We start from the raw sequence: 21,892 nt of genomic DNA on the forward strand, positions 1-21,892 counted from the left end.
AAGAGAAAAGGAAAAAAATATCCTGCTATTGGAACAACAATAAGAGCAAGAAAAATCTAACCAACAAGCAGAGTTACAAATTTCCAAATTATAGCAAGAGTTTAAACAGATGCAAATACAACATCAAGTCAGCCTAGAAGAAAAGGATGCATGGATTCAAGCTATGATAGAGAAGTATAATGACAGTCCACAAATTGATCAGTTCGTAAAAGAAGCACTTAGCCTTAATGCCCAACTAATGTAACAAAATGAATTTCTGTGCCATGAAATCTCGTAAATAAATCCTTATTGCAAGATTAGTGATATGCTAACAAACCAAGTCATCAACATGAGTCTTGAGTATGAAGAAATCCATAAAAGGACTTTTGAATTTATCACCTAGCAAGAATCAGAAGATGGGAGAAAGGATGATTTGCCAAAAATGGAGGAATCATATAAAGAAATTCTATTTGCAGATTGGGATTCTCAGCTCAAGAATGCAGAAAGGGCAACAACGGTCGCGACAGTAGCAGAAAACATCATCATTGAATCCATTAAAGAATAACTACATGGCGCCAACCTGGTTGCAGAATCTATACCAGGATTTCTTCCAAACACCAATCAACTGGAGCAGCAATGGAGACAAGCAGCAAAGGAAAGGGAGGAGGTGATTAGAAAAATGATCAAGCTGAACTGGGAAGCATACTAGAAATTATTAGTCAAACCATACAACCAGTGGATGACCTTGCGATGCCTAACTACCTCCACACCAAAAAAGGTGCCAACACTGACAGACATTATATTTACTAGACAATTGAAATATGCGATCGACCAACTGACACAGCTCAAACCAATGACATATATCTCTAATCTTAAGGATCAAATGCAAAGGAGTTAGTCACTTTGTTTTATTTTTATTTCAGTTTTATTTAGCATAATTTGAGGAAGTTCGTTTAAACCTACTCAACTATATTTGTAATAATCTATTTTAAGACCTATAGAACTAGTATTTAAACCCTTCTCATGCATTTAGAGAGGGGTCCAGAAATTTTATCAGAAACATTCCTCAAAACATGCAATTTTGTACCTTTCAGGAGGTTCTAGTGGAATGAATGGAATATGATCTAGTTTCTTTTATATCTGGTACGTTCTACTGAAATTTCACTTTTGCACTCTTAGATGATGTTGGATTGATTTGAATTAGGTCGATATTGCTGAAACACATGAGCAAAGCTTATCATATATGGTACTTTTATCTTGTGATTCTGTTTTATTTGTGTATCAGGCAATAATTTTTTTTAATTATTTTATGTATGAAAGTTTGAATTTCAGTTAGCATTATTGCACTTTTGTATGGTGTTGGATTTAATTTTCTGATGAATATATGAACAATTCTATATGCGATATATGTTTCACAAAAGTTTTGGCTAACTATTTATCCAAAAACATTATTGTTAAATGATTTCACTTCTTATTGTAGTCGAATGATATTTATTACCAATTTATATAGGACATTATTGTAGATCACATACCTTACTTTACGCCCAGGCATAGTTATAGTTTACTAGTGTTTAAACTAGGATATATGCATGTGTTCAAATAGTTAAGATTAGATTACACTTAGCTTAATCATCCCCTTGATACATCATATATCACCCCATCAACACTATCAAAATCTCTTTTTGGGAAATTGGTCCCATTATCCCTAGTTGGATCCACTACACCAAACGAAAAAGGAGCTTTCAACTAAGGTCTGGACAGGGTGGTTTTCCCCCATGTTGTAGCAGTGATTTTCGAGGCTTCAATAGGACTGCACAACTCGGTGATGATATTCGTCAAAGGACAGGTTGTGCATCTCTGCTTCCGACTGACCACCAAGGATCTTAGTTCCCCCTTGTTCATTTGAGACTTGCTCATCATTAGGATGCAATGAAGTAGGTAAGTCGACCCCTTTGTGATGAGGCATGAGGTTGGTATCCTGTTCCAACTCCTGTTGCTCCATGTCTGCATCCAACTATTCAAGAATCTATTCTATCTCATGAGCAAAGTATTGCCCCTGCAATGGTTCACCCTATTTGCTTGATGCCAACTATTCAGATGAATCAACTACTTGTACGGGTGCTGCCTCATCTGTTTACACGTGATCTGCCCCTACTGAATGTGTTATTGTTGTGCTTCCTTCTCCTATTTGTGCAACACTCTTTCTTTCCGGAGTTGCTCCCTCAGCTTATATAACTCCTTCTCTACTTCTTCCATTCTCTTCTTATCCCTCTACCTTCGCACAATTTTCTTGTCGCGCTGCTGCCTCTTCACCTAAATAGCCATAGTTGCTTGTTCTAGAAGTGGATCTACTTGAAAATTCTAGCTTTGTTCCTCCTCCATGTGGTCGAGAATCTTCCTCTTCCCTTTCTCATGTACAAGTATTCTTGGCTCTGCTGCCTTTGTTGCTACTGCTACTGTTGGTGCTCTTCGTGATGCTGCTTCATGATGCTTTGCTAACCACTCTATGGCGAAGCCGACTTGTTCATTGGGTATGGAGGAATTGTAGTAGTACCTCCATGAGTCCTCCTCAGCCCAATGATATGCCTCATGGATCCAGTTGAACTGAACTCTCATGCAGTTATCCTTCACAATGCATTGTGGTTCATATGGGTTGAAGCTTTGGAGGTTGAAAGGATACTTCCTCATTTGTTCTGCTTCAACATTTGCTTGCTTGATACTTCGGATCTCATATAACCCAATCTGCAATGGAAGAGTGGGCCAAGGTGCCTTCTTCTTCTGGTGTGGTCTAGATGTCAATCCTGTCGAGATATGGTACACCACTTCCTACATGGCCATCACTTCCAAGGTGAACTTTGGCAGAACATGCAAAGACTTCTCCGCACTGAACACTCAGATGAATGTGCCAGACAGTGAGGCATACCCATATGCAATGTCTAGCAATGCCTTCATTGCTTCCTCTAACATGCAAGGTGGATCTTGTTCGAATATCAACCTGTACAGTGGGGTGATAAAATGGTCGGAGAACCGTATGATCACTACACTGAAGTTGCATTCAGATAACAACTTGAAATACATGTTCACAATAGTCTCTACTAGTGACCATCCCCACTCCAAGCTCAAGAACTCATGTCGGGCAAAAACTGCATCTAGAATGTAAGAGAACATATAAATCTCTACATGCATACCCTCGGGTGACTGTCAAGCCTTCATGACTTATTCCTTCAGCTGGTGAGCTAGTATGCCAAACCAGTTGCATGGTCTTCCTTCTCTACCCAGTTGGTCGAATGTGATCACCCAACTCTGAGGAATGGTTTTAGTGCTTGCTTGGCCACTCAATTTACATGCGAATATGACCAAGTATTAGTACACCTTCCTCAATATCTTTGTCTTGTAGATTTGGTTGGGTGTCATCCTAAAGAGAGCTAGCTCCTTTACCCAATCCTTCAGAATGTATCTCGAGTGAGCTCTACTGTTTTGCAAGCTGAATGGAGGGGTCATGATAGTCATGTTCAAATTATCTTTCGGATACATCGCATAAGGATTCTTTTTCATCGACGTTTCGAACCAGCAACGGTGGTTCATCTTCAGGATGTGAGAGAATATTGAAAGACTGGTCTTATTTTCACTTATATATATGGAGATGCTGTCAGCTAAGCATCTCCATATATATAAGTGAAAAATAAGACCAGTCTTTCAATATTCTCTCACATCCTGAAGATGAACCACCGTTGCTGGTTCGAAACGTCGATGAAAAAGAATCCTTATGCGATGTATCCGAAAGATAATCTGAACAATGATGAAACTCGCAGAAACCTCAAAGACAAGATAGTCATGTTCTTGGACATCTGATACATCTCGTCATAATCGTGTGCCCAAAAGGTTTCAAGCTTTGTCCCATTAACACTGCTCAAGGTCATCGTCTCGGGGTCAGTGTGAGAGACAATCCAGTGAATCATATCCGTGCATGGGAATGGAGGGTATCTACATGCAATCCGGTATAAGCCAAACTTGTGAATGTTTATGTACATCTGATGGTCTTCAAGGTCTTCCCCAAAAATTCTTGCGAATGCTTCATTAACCTCTTGCCACTTTAGTTTGATGTCATTTTCTAGATACAACTTCGTATCTTCATAGATCGGTAGACTAGAGGACACCTGCTCAGCTGTTGTTCCAGCTGTAATACCATCAGTGTCTTGAGATCTTTTTCTCTTGGATTCCGCTGAGATAGATGAACACCTAAAAGATTTGTAAACAAGAAACATGCATGGTAAGAAATATGTCAGTGAAAACAAAGAAAATTCGGGGAAGGACACAACACATACCTGTGGAACTGATGAGCAAGATTGCACAAATTTTAATGTGAGGCTGAGTGACTAGCTACCAAAACTATGAAAAAGGAAATATAGGCTATCTGGGAGGCAGGACTGGCTATTGGATCTATGAAATGTGCAATCCAGTCAGGCAGTTGGCTGCTAGGATTGCGCAATGCACAATTCTAGCTGGGAAGAATTGCTAGCCCAGGGACAAATTTGTGTAATTTCTTCGGTGAAGTAGCCACTATCATCCAGAAATGCACAAAACAATCTTGGAGGCTAGTACTAGTCAAGAATTCACAAATATGGAGAGGAAGGTGAGCCTTCCTTCCCCAGATTGTGCAATGCAACCTTGGTGAAGGCAGAGCCCAAGCCAAGGTTGGCCTGACTCGCCAACGGGCAACTGAAAGCAAGTAAGACAATGAAATGCATGGCGACACTAAGTGATAGAAGAAGTGATTGATAGTGCATGCAAAACATGAATGAAATATTTAGCAGATAGATCAACATGCATGTGGGTGAGGCAGTTCGCCGGTTGGGTGAGCGTCCGTGCAAAACAGTTTAATGCATACAACAATAGTGAGATAACAACGAAAAATGAAACAGAGCTAGGACAAGCTATAATACATGTAAACAATAGTAGGCATTCAAATAAATCAAGAAAACAACACTTACACAAGAAAATACACAAAAAGCGATAGAAATGCTGAAAAAGACAAGTTGAGGCCACTTACCTATGAATAGCTTAGCCAGATGTGTCGAAGAGTCTTGGATGTGCTATGGGATGTTAGAGATCTAAGATCAATGTGAATGAATGAGCTCTGATGCATCGAATAAATAATTTTGGTCTCATGATGTGCATGCCACAAATCTAGGAAAAAGTGACACTTGGAGGGAAACTTCTAAACAACTTTGCATGTAACTCCCGGCTGCTAAAAGTAGCTCCTTGAATCATGGGATGCCTTTTGCATGATGTCTCTTGCTATTTTAGAAATATAAAGTCCTGCATGCATCCAAGTCAATTTTCCTCGATCCCAGGTGGAATTGGTCAACCAGACTGTTCATGCATGCAGCTGCTCAACTGCTTGGGAAAAATGTGCATTCCTGGCTGGGAACTGGGCTAACTTCCTAGGAGGTTTGCACAATTTCTGGGCAGAGAATTGACTGCTACCTAGATTTGTAAAAATCTTGGGTTGAACAACCTTTTGCTGGGAAAATTTTCGCAAATCCTGCTCAGAGGGTTGGCTGGAAGGATTGCGCAATCCTGGAGCCCGGCAGGATGTCAAAGAGGATTGCGCAATTTCTGGAGGGAAGGTTGGTTTCCCTCCATAAATGCACAATTTTCAAGGGGAAGCTGCTCAGCCTGCAATTGGACTAAGTTCGGGTAAGCAGCCTGTTGGAATGGAACAACTGTGATCGACAGGCTGCCTTTGTGCTAGGAAAGCACATGAAGCTTGAGTACTTGACGAAGCAAGACAAAGTGCTATGAAAGGTTGGTAGGGAGGCTCCAAAACAGGCTAAGGAAAATTTTGGAGGGTGGTTGTAGCTGCTACAACACTTCCCTAACATTTTATTTTTCTTTTGCCTTCTTTGTTTAGGGAAACTAACACCTATCATTTGATTGATATGGAACAAGCAAAATTAATTCACAAGGAAGACCATTATTTAAAAAGAAGGGTGAAAGAGGCAATTGAAGTCGAAAAATCCTCCAACAACATGAATAGAGACGACAGACTAAAATTAACACCTGGAAACCCGTATTAAATAAAATAAAAAAGCAATAAACACAGATTTACAAACATTCATTAATAATAATAATAATAATAATAATAATAATAACAACAACAACAACAACAACAACAACAACAACAAATAAGTAAATAAATAAAATTATTTAATTAATAAATAAATAAATATAACCTATCATAGCTAGCACCCTATCTAACTCTCCTTTAAATAAAATTTAATAAGTTAACATAAAAATCCTTTACTTTAAAATTATATACATTCTAGTAAAACATTTAATATATAACAAAGAACTTAAATATATAACATAGATTTCAAAACAAAACCAAAAATAAATAAATAAAATAATAATCAATAAATAAATAATTAAAAATAATAATAAATAAATAAATAATAATGAGAATAATAATATAAATAAATACTTATATAAATAAATAAATAATTATTAATTAGTTAGTCATTTGTAAGCCGACAATAAAAGAAGACATCAAAATTTTTCAATTAACTATTAATAAGCTCCATAATTTCACGCTCTCTCTTCTCAAAATACAAATCCCATTGCCCTGATGATGGACTCACTAAGCTAGTCCGAAACGTTGGTTTCAAAACTGTTCACAGGTTTTTCCACAAAAATAAAAATTCTAGCAACCTGTGTTGACTCTCTCTTTAACAAGATTAAATTGGCCTAACATTTTAACTTTTCTTTCTTTTGCATCCGTATCCTAACTTAAAATTTTAAAATTACTTCTGACTAATATACTAACTTATCAAAACCAAATTATGTTACAACAAGTCCTTTAAACATTAAATTGTCAACCTGGAACTCATTTAGTTATTTCAAGGTTGTCCACATTGTATGTAAGAAGAAGAGTGTTTATGTAACCTAATCTGTCTAGTCCTATTGAAAGGTAAATGCATGAAAACAAAAGAAAAAACTAGGATTTCCTAAAAGAACGACTTTACTCACGAATCCATGAATTCAAATAATCAAAGGTTTATTTAAGATAATCAAAGCATTAAACCTTCTTGAAGCAATTATGCTAAGTACAAGTTGTTTCCTAGGAAACTACAATTACATGAAAGAAACAACACACATGACTAGAAAGAAATTTGCTGAAAGAAATATCAAACCTTTCACTTAACAATTATTTATCAATTGTAGAAGTGACAGGATAAATAATGCTTCCAAAAATCAGCTATCAGAAATCTAATTCTAATGATATTTACTCGAAAATGTTGTAGCAACTATCGTTACAATGAACAACTCAGTAACAATGATAAATTCTGGAAGGAAATCAAATAATTGCAAAATAAGACTAGAAAAGTTGAAATGTAAATTTAATAATACAAAGAGGGTAGTAGTCACTCCAGGATTGGGCACACAATCACTGGAATTCAATCGCCTTAGGGTGAAATCAGTGCAAGAATTAAAGCTAAACCATGTAATTCTTTGTTATATTAATAAAAAACAATATTACAATTTCTGTAAAAATTCAGAGCATAAGTATGAGAATGATGGTAAAAAGATTCTTCCTTTTTTTCTCACTGAGGATTTGTTCCTTGCTTTTATAATTACAACCAATTCTATAATTAAAAATAAAGGAGTGATTCTGAGAATCTAAATATTCTCAGGATGCTTAATTCGAGTTACAAAATATCTTAAGTTCCCTTGGAATAGATGGAAAAAATCTCATTCACAGTTGGTATTTCCATGATGATTGTTAATCTCGCTTATCTAGATCACAACTAACCTGAGCAGCTCCATGTAACTCACTCTTGTCCAACTATCTAGGGAACACCATCTGCTTATCGAAATCCCTATCAATTATCATTTCAAATTGTAAGAGTAACTCATCTTTTCATGGTTAAATCAATTCGTTTAGAGAATAAAATGATGAAACACTTTATTGAATACTTTCTAAAGTTCACAACACACAAATTACCATATTATATACATAAAAGACTCAGAAAAATAATGAAAGGATAAGGAAATAGGGTAAGAAAATGTGTCAATTCTGAAGCCCAACATCTCCCCCCAGCTTACCTATTTGCATGACCTCATGCAAACAAATGATTGGCATGGAGAGCAGTTAAAGAGTAAGCTAGGTAAGGATTCTCTCCATAATGTTAGAAGCCTTTCCTTCTTTAGATTTCCTGAAGAGAGATATAATTACCTTCTTCAGTTAAGTCATATTCGGCCTTATAATCACTTTGAGGGAACCAAATTATTGGGTACATGTATCTACACCTTATCCATTGCATCTTGAAAACTTCGATCATTGAAGGGCTCCCTATTTTTTATTTCACCGGTTGAGGCCTTCCACCTTTGTTTGGCTCCTTGTAGAGCCTCAAACTTGATATCCAATAGATATTATAACCCTGACTACAATATGCCATTATGAATGGGTGATAAAGCTTTGACAACACCAGACTTCTCCATGAATCTCTTGTGGCAGATAAGCATGCGTAAAGGACTTCATGGTTCTCCTTTGACTCAGAGGTTGAGGCCAAGTTCTCATCTTTGGAACATGTTATAAGATTTTTCCCATTTAATCTGATTTTTAGAAAAGGATATGAAGGCTTGAAATTGTACATCCCCTATGAAAGGGGTAGGCTTTGTTCTTCCATAAAGAAATCATGTATGTATAGCTCACATAGTAAATATCGTTTTATATCATCTTTTCTATGAAAAGTGTTAATAAAATATGAAACGATACTAAATTCATAAGGTTTCCTAGACCGAAAAGCCTTGCACTTGATGGGGACATGCATTCTAAGGCGTGTAAGTATAAATAACATACTTATTTTAAAATTTTTATAGTTTTTTCAGTCCTTTTTTCCATATATTTAATCTTCCCCTTGGTTTCCTGCAACTTGGAATACGTTTCATCTTCTGTGACTGATAATGGCTTAAAATTTTGCAATAACTCATGATGTTCTTTCTGGGGAACTACTTCCTTTTGATATCATATTATGGTTTCTCACTATTCTTCCATTTTCCTATTCAAGACTTGGATTGTAGCTTCCACAATCAAAGGAGTGTATGGAGGCACATGTTTAGTATGTATTCCTCTTGTAGTAGAAGTTGGCATTTCTTTATGAGTTCCAACTTCAATAGTAGAAATTTCTGACTCAGTCTGAGTCCCCATAGTAGAAGAAACAACAAGATTTCCACTTTCAGTTTGGGTCTTGTTTTCTTGAACTTCCTTCTTCCTTTCTTTCCTTTTCTTAGACTGCCTCTAAATTTTACTATTTTGCAGCCATCTTTTGAGTTTCCAAACCCTTCTCTGTAATTTATTATTTTCTTTCTTTAACCACTCCATCTCTTTACTATTCTTGTCTTCTCATTTGTTTCTTAATCCACTATTAATCTTCTGTGTAAAATTTCTAGCTAGGGTAACTGGAGGAGAGGGAACAACAACAATGGTTGTTGGATTTTTAGTCACTAGTTCCTCAATAGGCTTAATTATATCATCAGTTATGGATTCAACAAGGTTTCTACCATCCTGGGGTCCCTTGGGAGAATCGTCATTGGCTTTTCACTCCATATTTTATCGAGGAGACAATACCTCTTTAGAAGGGGATGGTTCCCAGATTGTTTCGACAGAGTATTTATAGGCTCTCTTTAAGGCTCTAAAATAATGGTAGTGACATAATCAGGAGGAGAGACTAGAGATATGGGTAATGTCATTTGTACAAGAGAATCCTTTGAACAACCTAGAACAACTTCAAATTCCATTGAATTCAAAAAGTTTTCCAACCCCTCTAGGACTTGGGCAACCTCCATTTCATGTTCTTGAGGAGGGTCCTCCTAATGAGTTTGAGGTTCACTGCCTTCCAACTACTGTTTTGCAAGGTTTATGGAGTCACAAGATTTAGCCTACTTGGTTGACCTTCTTTTTTTTGGGTAAGGATTCCAAGAGAGCAGCCATCCTCTTTTATTTCCTCATGAATTTTTTATAATCAGGGGCCTTTGGAGTCCCTTCCATCGTAACATTATCAACTTCTCCATATTCTTCCGGCCACTTATCATCAACTAGAATCTGTTCATGTTCATTACTAGGAGCTTCATCTCTTGGTAAAGTCTCTGGAATTCCCAAGAATTCCTCCCAAATTAACTGTGATTGGTTCCAATTTTTAACAATTATTAATTTTACCAGTCCATGGTGGCTCACCACTGAAGGTTGATCCTCAGACCTTTTAAATCTCATAGTGTTTTCATGTAGAAGTGAACTCAGAAAATAGGGTAGGTTCAAATTTACCTTTTGTCTTAGTGCCGCCAACATCTTTAGGTGTCACCCTCTTACCACATTGTAGCATCCATCACATGTGATATATCTTTGGACCACTCCTACTAGTTCCTTCCATGGTTCCAACAATGAAGTAGGGTTGTACCCCTTCCCTTTCCTTACCAATTCTTCCCCATGATTTACAAACAAAGATGTTGCACTCTGTAATGGAGTGTGCATCTTGAACCATTTTTCACCTTCCGAGGGTAGGCCTATTACTTCATCCAATACTTATGCATTCACCTGAATTTATCTGCCTTTGACTATTGTCATTCCATCATTTAGATTCCTCATGAATTATAAGGCCACTTCACTGTCTAAATCTTGGAACCGAAGGAAATATTTTGACCACCCCACTTGTCCAAAATGCTTTGTGCCTATTCTGAAACTTGCAGTTGTACAAGTTCACTGTGTATTGTGTGACCACCCATTTTCACTTTTTCTTCAAGGAGAAATCTTGGAAACAAACCAAAAACAACAAGCTTAGAAAATCCAAGGTTAGAAATACTGTGCAGAAGTAAGAACTTCAAAGACCATAAAATACAATTATTTTTGTAGAGATTATAAATATCGGTTATGTTTTTAATGTTTTTACCCCCCCCGAGGCAATTAAAAGTCATACTCGACCATTTATTATGCATAATTTGGTAGAAAATTGGCATGAATTATGTAGATAGGAATGCATTAATTTAGAGTTATGGATTAACTGGCTGGGAAAGGGAAATAATGGTAGGCGTGCAACTGACTTATTGGAGGGATTGATCGTGGAATGTGCCAAAGAAACGAGATATTTGCGACACCCAAGGGATTAAAAAAAGTGCGAGGAAAATATATTTAAGCTCCGATCATGGATAATATTTTCATTGAAATATTTCCTTTAGAGGAAAAGGTAAAAGAAATTTAATGTGTATTTAATAATCCCCCCAAAGTTACATTCTTGACATGTAGAATAAAAAGTAATTATTGATACACATTGATCGTTACCACCTTCCAAGGGAAAGAAATAAGCCCCTATAGTAATTCAATGATTTTCCTTTGTTATTGTTAAGGGAAAGCAAAATGGTTATTTTTTTAATGGAAATTTCAAATGTACTTCAATACCACAGGCATGTCCTCTGCTACCAGTAGGCGTCTATAGCCTCAACAGGGTTTCCTTTTAATCCATTGATATGCCACTATCCCATTTCACTTTTAAAAAGATTCACAACTTTTTAGTATTTCTTAATTATTGACAAAGACCATTGTTCTAGTGTGGTGACCAGCTGATAACAATGCCATTCACTAGAGATAATGAGATGAAAAAGTCGGCTTGTGACCAGAACCCTTGTCTTTTTATCTAATGATAGAAGTCCATTACACTGGATTGGTGACCAGAGTGGTAATGTCACCACATTAAATCTTATGATCATGGTAGGTCAACTCGTGATGAGACCTCCTATCCTTTGTCCATTCTCTTCTTTTATTGTCTTGTTATGATAAAAGATTAGTGAATGGGGTGGCTTGTCAACTCCTTAAGACTTAGGTATGGTGTGAAATGAATCATAATGATTACCTTTTCTAGTTTTCCATTTTGGTACCCAATTTTTTTTTAAAAGGGATCAAAGAATTACTCGAAAATTTTGAGCAGAAAGAAAAACTCCTCCAATGGTATTTTGAAGAAGTGTAGGGTAAATATCTTTATAAACTTACAATATCAAGATTGTTTGAGAGATTTGGGAGTTTTTCAAAGTCTACTTTAAAAGTTTCTTATAATATATTTTCTAATGGAAATCATTCAAGAAAGTTATTAATTTTACCATGATTCCAAGGAGGGATTCAAAATAAAAAAAAAATTCTAAAAAAAAAACTACTAAAGGTTAAAAATGAATGGAAAACAATTAAAACTAAGGAAACAATGACCATGAACAAGGAAAAAAAAATTGTAGCCAAGGGAACAATAAACTTGACTAAGGGAACAATAGTTGTGACTAAGGGAACACCAACTTAGACTAAGGAAACAACAACTGCGAGCAAGGGAACCACAACTGTGACTAAGGGAACAAAAACTGTGACTAAGGGGGTGGCAACTGCGATCTAAGGGAACTGTTGGGTAGTGGATCCCCTGCGTAATGGTTTTGGGGTGTAAAGCCCACAAGTTAGGGTAACGATATTGTAAAATTTCCGCGAAGTGCGCAGAGTGTGAACTGTAATGGGTCAAGTCAAAGGGTTGTCAAACAGAAAATAATGTAAAATAATAGAAAGTGAGTCGGCTTGCCCATGGTCCATGGACCATAGAAAGGTATAAATAGAGCGAGGATCTAAGGGTAAAAAGTAGTTTTTGGGGAAGATATGATGTATTATGGGTTTGTGAATGCACTATTCGCTCTGAGTCTGTAAGTTTGAGTCATGGGTGGTAGTAGATAGAGTAGGCTATGCAACTGTGTGCATAGAGGCCTGGGAGAGTTGGCAACTGTGTACGTGGACCCTTGTAGCTGAGTGTGCAGGGTGGAACTAATTGTACTGAACAGAGGATTAATAAAGATAAGTGTTTCTGAATTATTGTGCATTTGATCGAAAATATATATGTTTATGCTTATGTTCTAAGTTTATGCATATCTATAAGATTTATGGTTGCACGCATTGGTTATAACTATTGAATGCTTCATTAAAGACCTTAAGAATTAGATCAGATCGATAATTAACACATTAATAATAAGAATCTAAGAATTGCCTCATCGCCAAGCTACGCGAAGGCTATCCAACCATGCAGAGTAGAGTGAGTGCACAGGTTGGTTTGCGACCCTTCTAATTCTTATCAAGACATCCCTAGGGTGCGGAAACCTAGTTCCAACACCCTCCCATACTACCTCGAGTGAGACTTTAGTCCGCGCTCTACGGATTGTTGCCATAAGGGCCGGTAGTGCGGGATTTGCTTGGCTAAAACACTTTCGAACCCGGGTCAGGCCCTAATAAGCCAACAAATGGTTCTATTGCTGGCTAGTCAAGAAACATATCATGAGTTTACGATTGATACTGGATACGTGCTGACGACACCAAATTGCACTAAACCTTAAGAAATGCACTTTCCTCTTCCCCTTCGGAAATTTTCTTGGTCGTGTGGTCTCCAGACAAGGCCTGATGGTGGATCTCGTGAAGGTTGTTGTCATACTCAATCTGGAGGTGCCACGAACTATCAAACAACTACGCGCCACATTGGGACATACTGGGTACTACTGAAAGTTCATTAAGAGCTATGCACAAATCACGACACTAATGGAACAGTTGTGGAAAAAGGACGCTACATATTGTTGGAATGAGGAATGTGAGAATAGTCTAGAGGTTCTCAAGGAAAAAATGGCATCTGCTCCCATTCTGGTCTTTCCAAAATGGGACATCGAATTTCATGTACATGTTGATGTGTCGTGTATTGTGTTGGACACTGTAGTTATGCAGGAAGGTGTGGAAGGTGTCGATCACCTGATCACTTTAGCAAACCGGCGACTATCCAAAGATGAAAAGAACTATTCTACTACTGAGCGAGAGGGACTGGCGATGGTATACGCACTCTAGAAATACTGCCACTATCTGCTGGGTGGGAACTTTAAGATGTATACTAATCATTCCACATTGAAATACTTAGTGAATAAGCCTGTGTTGGTGAGGTGTATTTGTAGATGGTTGTTACTATTCCAAGAATATGACTTCGAGGTCATCGTGAAGTCGGGATGCCTAAACGCAGGTCCAGATCACCTCTCGCGAATTGAGAACGGTGAGGAGCCAAAAAATTTGGAGGAAGGACTACCCGATGCATAGCTTTATGCAATGCGTGTCACATATGGCCACTTCGAGGATATAATCCATTTCTTAACCATAGGGACTACGCCATAGGGATATTCAGTTCAGAAGAGGAAAGAATTGGTGATATGTGTAGCAGATTTTACTGTTATCGTGGCGCACCTCTACAAAATGGGAAACAATGAAATATTATGAAGATATGTACCTGAATTTGAGTGAGGACAGATCCTCGCAGAGGCACATGGGGGGGGCTGCAGGAGGGCATTATGCGGGATGTGCAATAGCACAGAAGATTCTTCACATTGGACTATGGTGGCCAACTCTACATCAAGACCCAAAAGCGTACTGTCAGGCCTGTGGCATATGTCAACAGACTAGAAAACCATTGCGAAGGGACAAAATGCCGCTCAATCCACAGATGACACTATAACCATTTGAAAAATGGGTGATCGACTTTGTGGGGCCCATCACACCTCAAGGAAAGACGAGTGCGCGCTATATCATCAGCGCAACAGAATACTTGACTTGATGGGCAGAAGCACAGTTGGTTAAGGACTACACAGCCGCTACAGCTGCGAAATTTTTGTTCAAGAATGTGTTGACGTGGTTTGGATGCCCGAAAATTGTCATGAGCAACCGCGGAATGCACTTCCTAAATGAAACTATTAGCACACTCACTAAGGAATTCCAGAACATCAGCAAGGTACGTCGTACCATCCGCAAGCGAATGGGACTATCAAAGCTTTCAACAAGATTTTAGAGACTGCGTTGACCAAATTATGTAATGTGCAGAAAAATGATTGGGATTTGTGCATACCTGCTGTGTTATGTGCATACCAAACCAGATGCAAAAAATTGATAGGTCAGACACCTTTCCGGTTAGTCTACGACATGGAAGCTATCATGCCAATGGAATACATTGCACCCTGTTTGTGAATAGCAATGATGACAGGCATGGCAGACCGCGGGGCCCTGGAAGAGTGATCCGAATCGGATCCATAAACGACTGTCATAGAACCGTGACTAAATTAACTCGAACAAATCCTTGAAGAATCCAAAACAGCAATTAAAAACACCCTGAACCATTGGCCATGATAGCTGGCGTGGAACGACGAGGACCTTGGTCAAAGTGACCTGACCGAGGACCATGGAGACTGCGCAGGAGGTCAAAATAGCCCCTAGGAGCCCTGTATCAGGAAAAGGAGCTGATTTTCAATGCGCGTTAGCGCTAACGTGCATCGTTGCGCAAACAGGGCTAAAATGGTAGGGCTTAAGCACTCGGTCACGTTGGGAGCAAAAGGACCATGGGCAGAAAAGAAAAAAAGCGCCATCGTACGAAGGTGGTACCCACAACCTGGAAACTGGCGGTTTTATCGGGGTGCCCTTGAACGGTAAGAGGTTTTGGAGAAAACAGAGTGAGCACCCTCAGCGATCGATGTGTGGTAGTGGAGGAGAGAGAAAAACCACCGTGATCACACATTATTGGTTGTGCAAGTCAACCGCGCTCGACGTGCAAATGACGTTGGATCTGGAGGAGCCCAGATCGGATGGCTGAGATTGCGCCCGATAGACAGAGCGGATTTGACAGGGGATTAAGCCATGATTTAAGAGGATTTGGAATTCGTTGACTGCCACAGTGGAGAAAGAAACGAATTGATGATCGGGCTGGCACAGTTCCGATGGGGACGTGTGGCTACATCTCGAGCATTCATGCTGATGCCAAACAACAAATTCCAAGCATGCAGGCGACAGGTGAATGGACGTAGGCGGGAGAGGAAGCGAACAAGCATGGAGGTCAAATGGCTAAAGCCATGAACAGAGATAGTGAATAGGGATCATAAGAGAGATTCAAATCGAAGAGTCCAAGCGACCAAGAGAGGCAGTGACCAGTGAACCCTAAGAGGAGGACTGAGCATAGAGAGCATTAAAGCCAAGTAGAGGAGACAGAGGGTCGAGCTGACCATAGGCAGCATCGAGCACCAAAGAGCTTGAAGTATCAAGCCTTCCCATAGAGGAATCTATCCGGATTGAGCATCACAGTTGGCTCTTTCCACTATAGACCGAGGGTCACAGAGTTGGTAGGAAGAACAAGAGTCTGTGTACTCCAAGTGGCTTAGGAAGTCCAAGAACCACCATGCCAAGTAAACTTTGCTTCAGAAGAACTCATATTGAGTCCCTGCATTGTAATTTCTTTGCTGAAAGACACAATAAAATAAGGTCACCACTAAAGCTAGACCGGAGACATAGCCCTGGAGAATAGCGTGAACTCCTTGTTAAAAACTGTTTGTGTCTTTGTGTTGCTTACTGTATTTCTCTGTTGTCTTTCCATTCAAAATGTCTGTGTATTGGCAATCTGATCAATCCGTTGTTTCAATAACACAAAACACACACCAACACATGAGTTTGTAATACCTTTTGTTTAATAAATCTTTAACTGAGGTCAATCATAGGCTGATTATCATATCAAGTGGTATCAGAGCTCTAGGCTATAAGGTTAGGCAAGCTTGTGTTGGTTTAGCTATGAATGCTCACTAGATCAAAGCTCAAATTAGGAGAAGGAGAATTGGTGGAAACTAACCCTGAAATTGGAAGAGTCTATTCTCGAAAGACAATGTCAGAAGAAGGATCTATAGGGCCAGACTATGGGTTCATAGAAAGTTTCCTAGCTATAAAGTCCATGGTGGAAGAAATGTATAGGGACTTTAGAAAGCATAAGGGTGAAGATTCATCAGGTTCTAAGCAAGATAAAGAAGAAGATGAATCTCATTCCCATGACCACTCCAAAGGAAAGGGGAAAGAGGAAAACTTCCCTACACCTCCTAGTAGCCCTGTACATAATAAGAAAGCATCTTTGATTAAGTTAGATGTTAAATTTGATTTTCCTATATATGATGGAGAGTTGAATGCTGAAAAGTTGGACAATTGGATAAGACAAATTGATGTGTATTGTAGAGTACAAAATATAAACTCAGATAAGAGCAAGATTCAGTTGGCAAGCCTTCGCCTAGGGGGCACTGCCTTGGTTTGGTGGGAAGACAGAACCCAAGCTGATGTGAAGAAGCATGGTAAGACCATCTCTGTCTGGAGTGATTTTGTTTCTGCCATCAGAAAGCAGTTCTATCCATTGGCCTACTTGTAACAAGCCATGATGAGTTGGCAAAATCTTCGGTAGTTGAAAGGGCAAAGTGTACAAGGGTATACTCAAGAGTTCCGAAAGAGAGAATTGATGTTAGGTATTTCATTAGACTCACCAGAAACTCTTTTGAAGTACATTGGTGGTCTACACGTCTACATGAGGCACACTATCCTCATGTTTAATCCCACTAGTATAGATGAGGTATCTGTACAAGCTACTCATCTAGAAGCTAGAGGAAAGAATGGAAATCCAGAAGTTGGGGGACCATCCCAACCCACTGTAAGAAAGAGAAAGGAGAAAAGAAAGTAGAAATGGAAAGTAAGGAAGGATAACACTGCACAGAAAGGCAAAGCCTCATGCACCCACTGTAAAAGGAGGGGCATGATGATGAGCACTGTTGGATTATGCATCCAGAGCTGAGACATAAGAAGTCTGAGGGAAAGAAGAAGACGACTGCTGCAGCTATTCAGAAGGATTTGGGGTCAGACTCAGGAGATGAAATAATCATTACAACCACATGTATAAAAGGTAAGAATTCTGAAGCATCTACTAGTAATTCTGCTCAATCTGTTATTGATGAAGAACATGAGAGAAAAAGGCATGAGCTTTTCCATATTTGAGTTGTTTCCAAATATCAAAAGATAGATACTTTGTTTGATAGTGGCTCACAAGTAAATCTGATTTCTGAAGCAATTGTAAAGAAATCAGGATTAGAAACTACACCTCATAAGAAACCATACCCATTAGGATGGTTGAATGATAAAGCACAACTACAAGTGACTAGACAGTGCAAACTCAAGTTTTCTTTTGGGTCAGCATTTGTAGATGAGGTTGAGTTAGATGTAATTCCTTTGGATATATGTGGAATTGTTTTAGGAAGTCCTTACTTATATGATAGAAAGGCCATTTTCTATAGAGCTGAGAACAAGTATCTACTTGTTAAATATGGAATCGAATACTTTGTAAGAGCTCATAAGCTCAAGAATAATTATACTCTCATAAACTCAGGACAGATGAAAAGAATGATAAATTCATGCAAATAGTTCTTACTAATGGTTTTAAAGGAAAAGAAAACTGATAAAACCAATGTATTTGAGGGCTGTAATTCTGATCAGCAAGCTGATATAGAAAAGATTGTTTCAGAGTATGATGTCTTGTTTCAAGAACCTCAAGGTCTGCCACCCAAAAATGGAATAGGACATGATATTATTTTGCAGAAAGATGTTCCTTTTCCTAACATTGGGATGTACAGGTTATCTACTTTAGAGAATGTTGAAATCAAGAAGCAGGTGTAGGAGTTGCTCAAGAAAGGGTTCATCAGGCCTAGCACATCACCATGTGGGTCACCAATCGTTTTGGTGAGAAAGAAATATGGCTCATGGAGAATGTGCATTGCCTACTAAGCACTGAATAAAATAATGATAAAAAATCGTTATCCCCTTCCTCGCATAGATGATCTTTTAGATCAATTGAAGGAAGTTGTTTATTTCACCAAGCTAGACATGCACAGTGGATACCATCAGGTCAGAGTTGCAGAGCAAGATGCATGGAAGGCTGCTTTCAAAACAAAGTAGGGATTGTATGAATGGTTGGTTATGACTTTTGGCTTGACCAATGCCCCTGCTACTTTCATGAGATTAATGAATGATGTACTCAAACCTTTTCTTGATGATCTTGTTATTGTGTATCTAGATGACATTCTGATTTTTAGTAAAATGTGGGAAGAACATTTAAAGCATGTTAAGCAGATATTAGATGTTTTGAAAAGAGAAAAACTTTATGTTAAACTCTCCAAATGTGAATTTTCAAAACCTCTCTAAATTATTTGGGTCACATAGTAGGGGGAGGTGAATTGAAAATAGATCCCTCTAAAGTGGCAGTCATTGTAAACTGGCCTAAACCCAAGTCTACTACAAAAGTGAGAAGCTTCTTATGAGCAGCACAGTATTGGAGGAAGTTCATTTCAAATTTCTCCTCAATTGCAGTTCCCTTACATGCTTTGACAGGATTGAACAAGGTGTTTCAGTGGGGAGGCAAACATCAGAAAGCCTTCGACACCTTGAAAGAAAAAAATTAGTACAACACCTGTACTAGCACTGCCAGATCTAGAAAGACCATTTGAGATCCAAACTTATGCCAGTGACTATGCCATGGAAGAAGTGTTGACACAACATGGTAAACCCATATGTTATCATTCTGAGACTTTTAATCCTACAGTACTCAACTATCCTACCTATGATAAAGAATTGTATGCATTAGTTCAGAGTGTGAAAAAGTGGAAACATTATTTAATGGGCAAAGAAATAGTAATAAATACTGATCACCAGCCACTTCAATATCTACACTCCCAAACTGAGTTGCAACAATCAAGGCATTACAGATGGATGGGTCTTCTATAACAGTTTCATTTAGTCATCAAATATAAAAAGGGCATACATAACAAGGTTGCAGACATGCTATCTAGACACATTATAAATGCATCTACCATACTTAAGCATAATTATGTGCTACATGAAAGCTACATAGAACAGTATGCTCAGGATATGGACTTTAAAGATGTATATTCAACTTTGAGTCAAGGAAAAAGAGTAGAAGAATTGGACTATCATGTAAAGGACCGACTCTTATACCATTGTGGGAAACTCTGCATTCCACAAACTCAGAGAGGAAAGATAATTAGGGAAGCACACACTTCTTTGATATCAGGTCACTTTGGGGTAGGTAAAATAGTTGCACAGCTGCAAAGGTTCTGTTATTGGCCAAGAATGAGTGAGACCATTTCTAGATATGTAAAGGGGTGTGCTATGTGTGCTAAAATCAAGCCCAACAACAGAAAACTAGGCTTGTACACTCCATTGCCAGTTCCTTCTCACCCTTGGCAGATCATTTCCATTGATTTTGTTGGAGGACTGCCTAAATCTAGGAAAGGTCATGATTATCTATATGTTGTTGTGGATAGGTTCAACAAAATGTGTATTTTGATACCCCGTAGTAAACAGATTACAACTGAACAAACTGCAAAATTATTCTTTGAACATGTATGGGTTCATTTTGGGTTACCCACTTCTATTATATATGATCGAGACACCCTATTTGTAGGGAAGTTTTGGTCTAGTTTGTGGGAACTAATGGACACCAAATTAAAGAAAAGCACAGCTTTTCATCCAAAAATAGATGGCCAGACAGAAGTAGTTAATAGGACAGTTATCCAGTTACTGAGAGGATATTGCAGCAAACACCCTAAGCTTTGGGATGAGCACTTGTGCTATGTGCAACATGCTTACAATAGAGCCAAACACTCTTCTACCCAGAGATCTCCTTTTGAGACCTGCTTTGGTTTCATAAAAAGGTCCCCCTTGGATTTTGTCTTTGGTAAAGATACCATAGTTGATGGACACAGTGATGTGGAAAAAGAAACTAGGTTCATTGAACAGATCTAGGAGATCCACGAGGTAGTACAGGAACAGTTGGAAAAGAACTAGGCCAAGTACAAGGCTATGCATGATAAGCATCGGATGGAGCATAGTTTTCAAGTTGGAGACCAAGTCTGGCTGTATATCAGCAAGGACAGGATGCAAAGTAAAGGTAGGAAGCTAAAACCTATCAGGTATGGACCCTTAAGGATACTTGAGAAGATTGGTGAAAATGCTTTTCGCCTTGATCTGCTAGCTTACATGCACATCTACTCAGTCGTGAATGCGGATTGCTTGAGGTTTTTTGAACCTTCAATGACTGACGACCCTGAAGAGCAGAGTCAATTACCCTCTGTTGATGACCTACTACCTGAATATCTTAATGAGTTACAGGAAGATACAGTGCTGGACAGGAAGGTAACGATGACACACAGTGGACAGATAGAATACCTCATAATTGGGCTTAAAGGTTCGAAGGCAAGTAGTGTGAAGTGGATTGAGATTGGACAAGTGAGGCAACAATTTCCTCACTTAGTCGATGCTTGAAGAAAACCAACTTTTGGTGGTCCAAAAGATTTTCAATTGGGAGGTCGTGATCCAAATCGAATCCATAAACGACTGTCATAGAACCGTGACTAAATCAAGTCGAAAAAATCCTTGAAGAATCCAAAACAGCAATTGAAAACACCCTGAACCAGTGGCCATGGTAGCCGGTGTGGAACGACGAGGACCTTGGTCAAAGCGCACTGACCGAGGGCCATGGAGACTGTGCAGGAGGTTAAAATAGCCCCTGGGAGCTTCAGATTGGGAAAAGGAGCTGATTTTTTATGTGTGTTAGTGCTTAGCGCTAACGCGCATCGCTGGGCAAAAAGGGCTGAAATGGTAGGGCTTAAGCACTTGGTCACGTTGGGAGCCAGAGGACCGTGGGCGGAAAAGCAAAAAAGCACCATCGTACGAAGGTGGGACCCACGACCTAGAAACTGGCAGTTTTACCCAGGGTACCCTTAAACGGTAAGAGGTTTTGGAGAAAACAGAGTGAGTACCCTCAACGATCGACACGTGGCAGTGGAGGAGAGAGAAAAACCACCGCGATCACGCATTATCAGTTGCGCAAGTTAACCGCGCTCGACGTGCGAATGACATTGGATCTAGAGGAGCCCAGATCGAACGGCTGAGATTGTGCCCGATAGACAGAGTGGAATTGATAAGGGATTAAGCCACGATTTAAGAGGATTTGGA

This window comes from Pinus tabuliformis, chromosome 9 (assembly GCF_031772625.1).
Source record: "Pinus tabuliformis cultivar Carrire ecotype Pingquan chromosome 9, CPIR1, whole genome shotgun sequence".
Classification (NCBI taxonomy): domain Eukaryota; kingdom Viridiplantae; phylum Streptophyta; class Pinopsida; order Pinales; family Pinaceae; genus Pinus; species Pinus tabuliformis.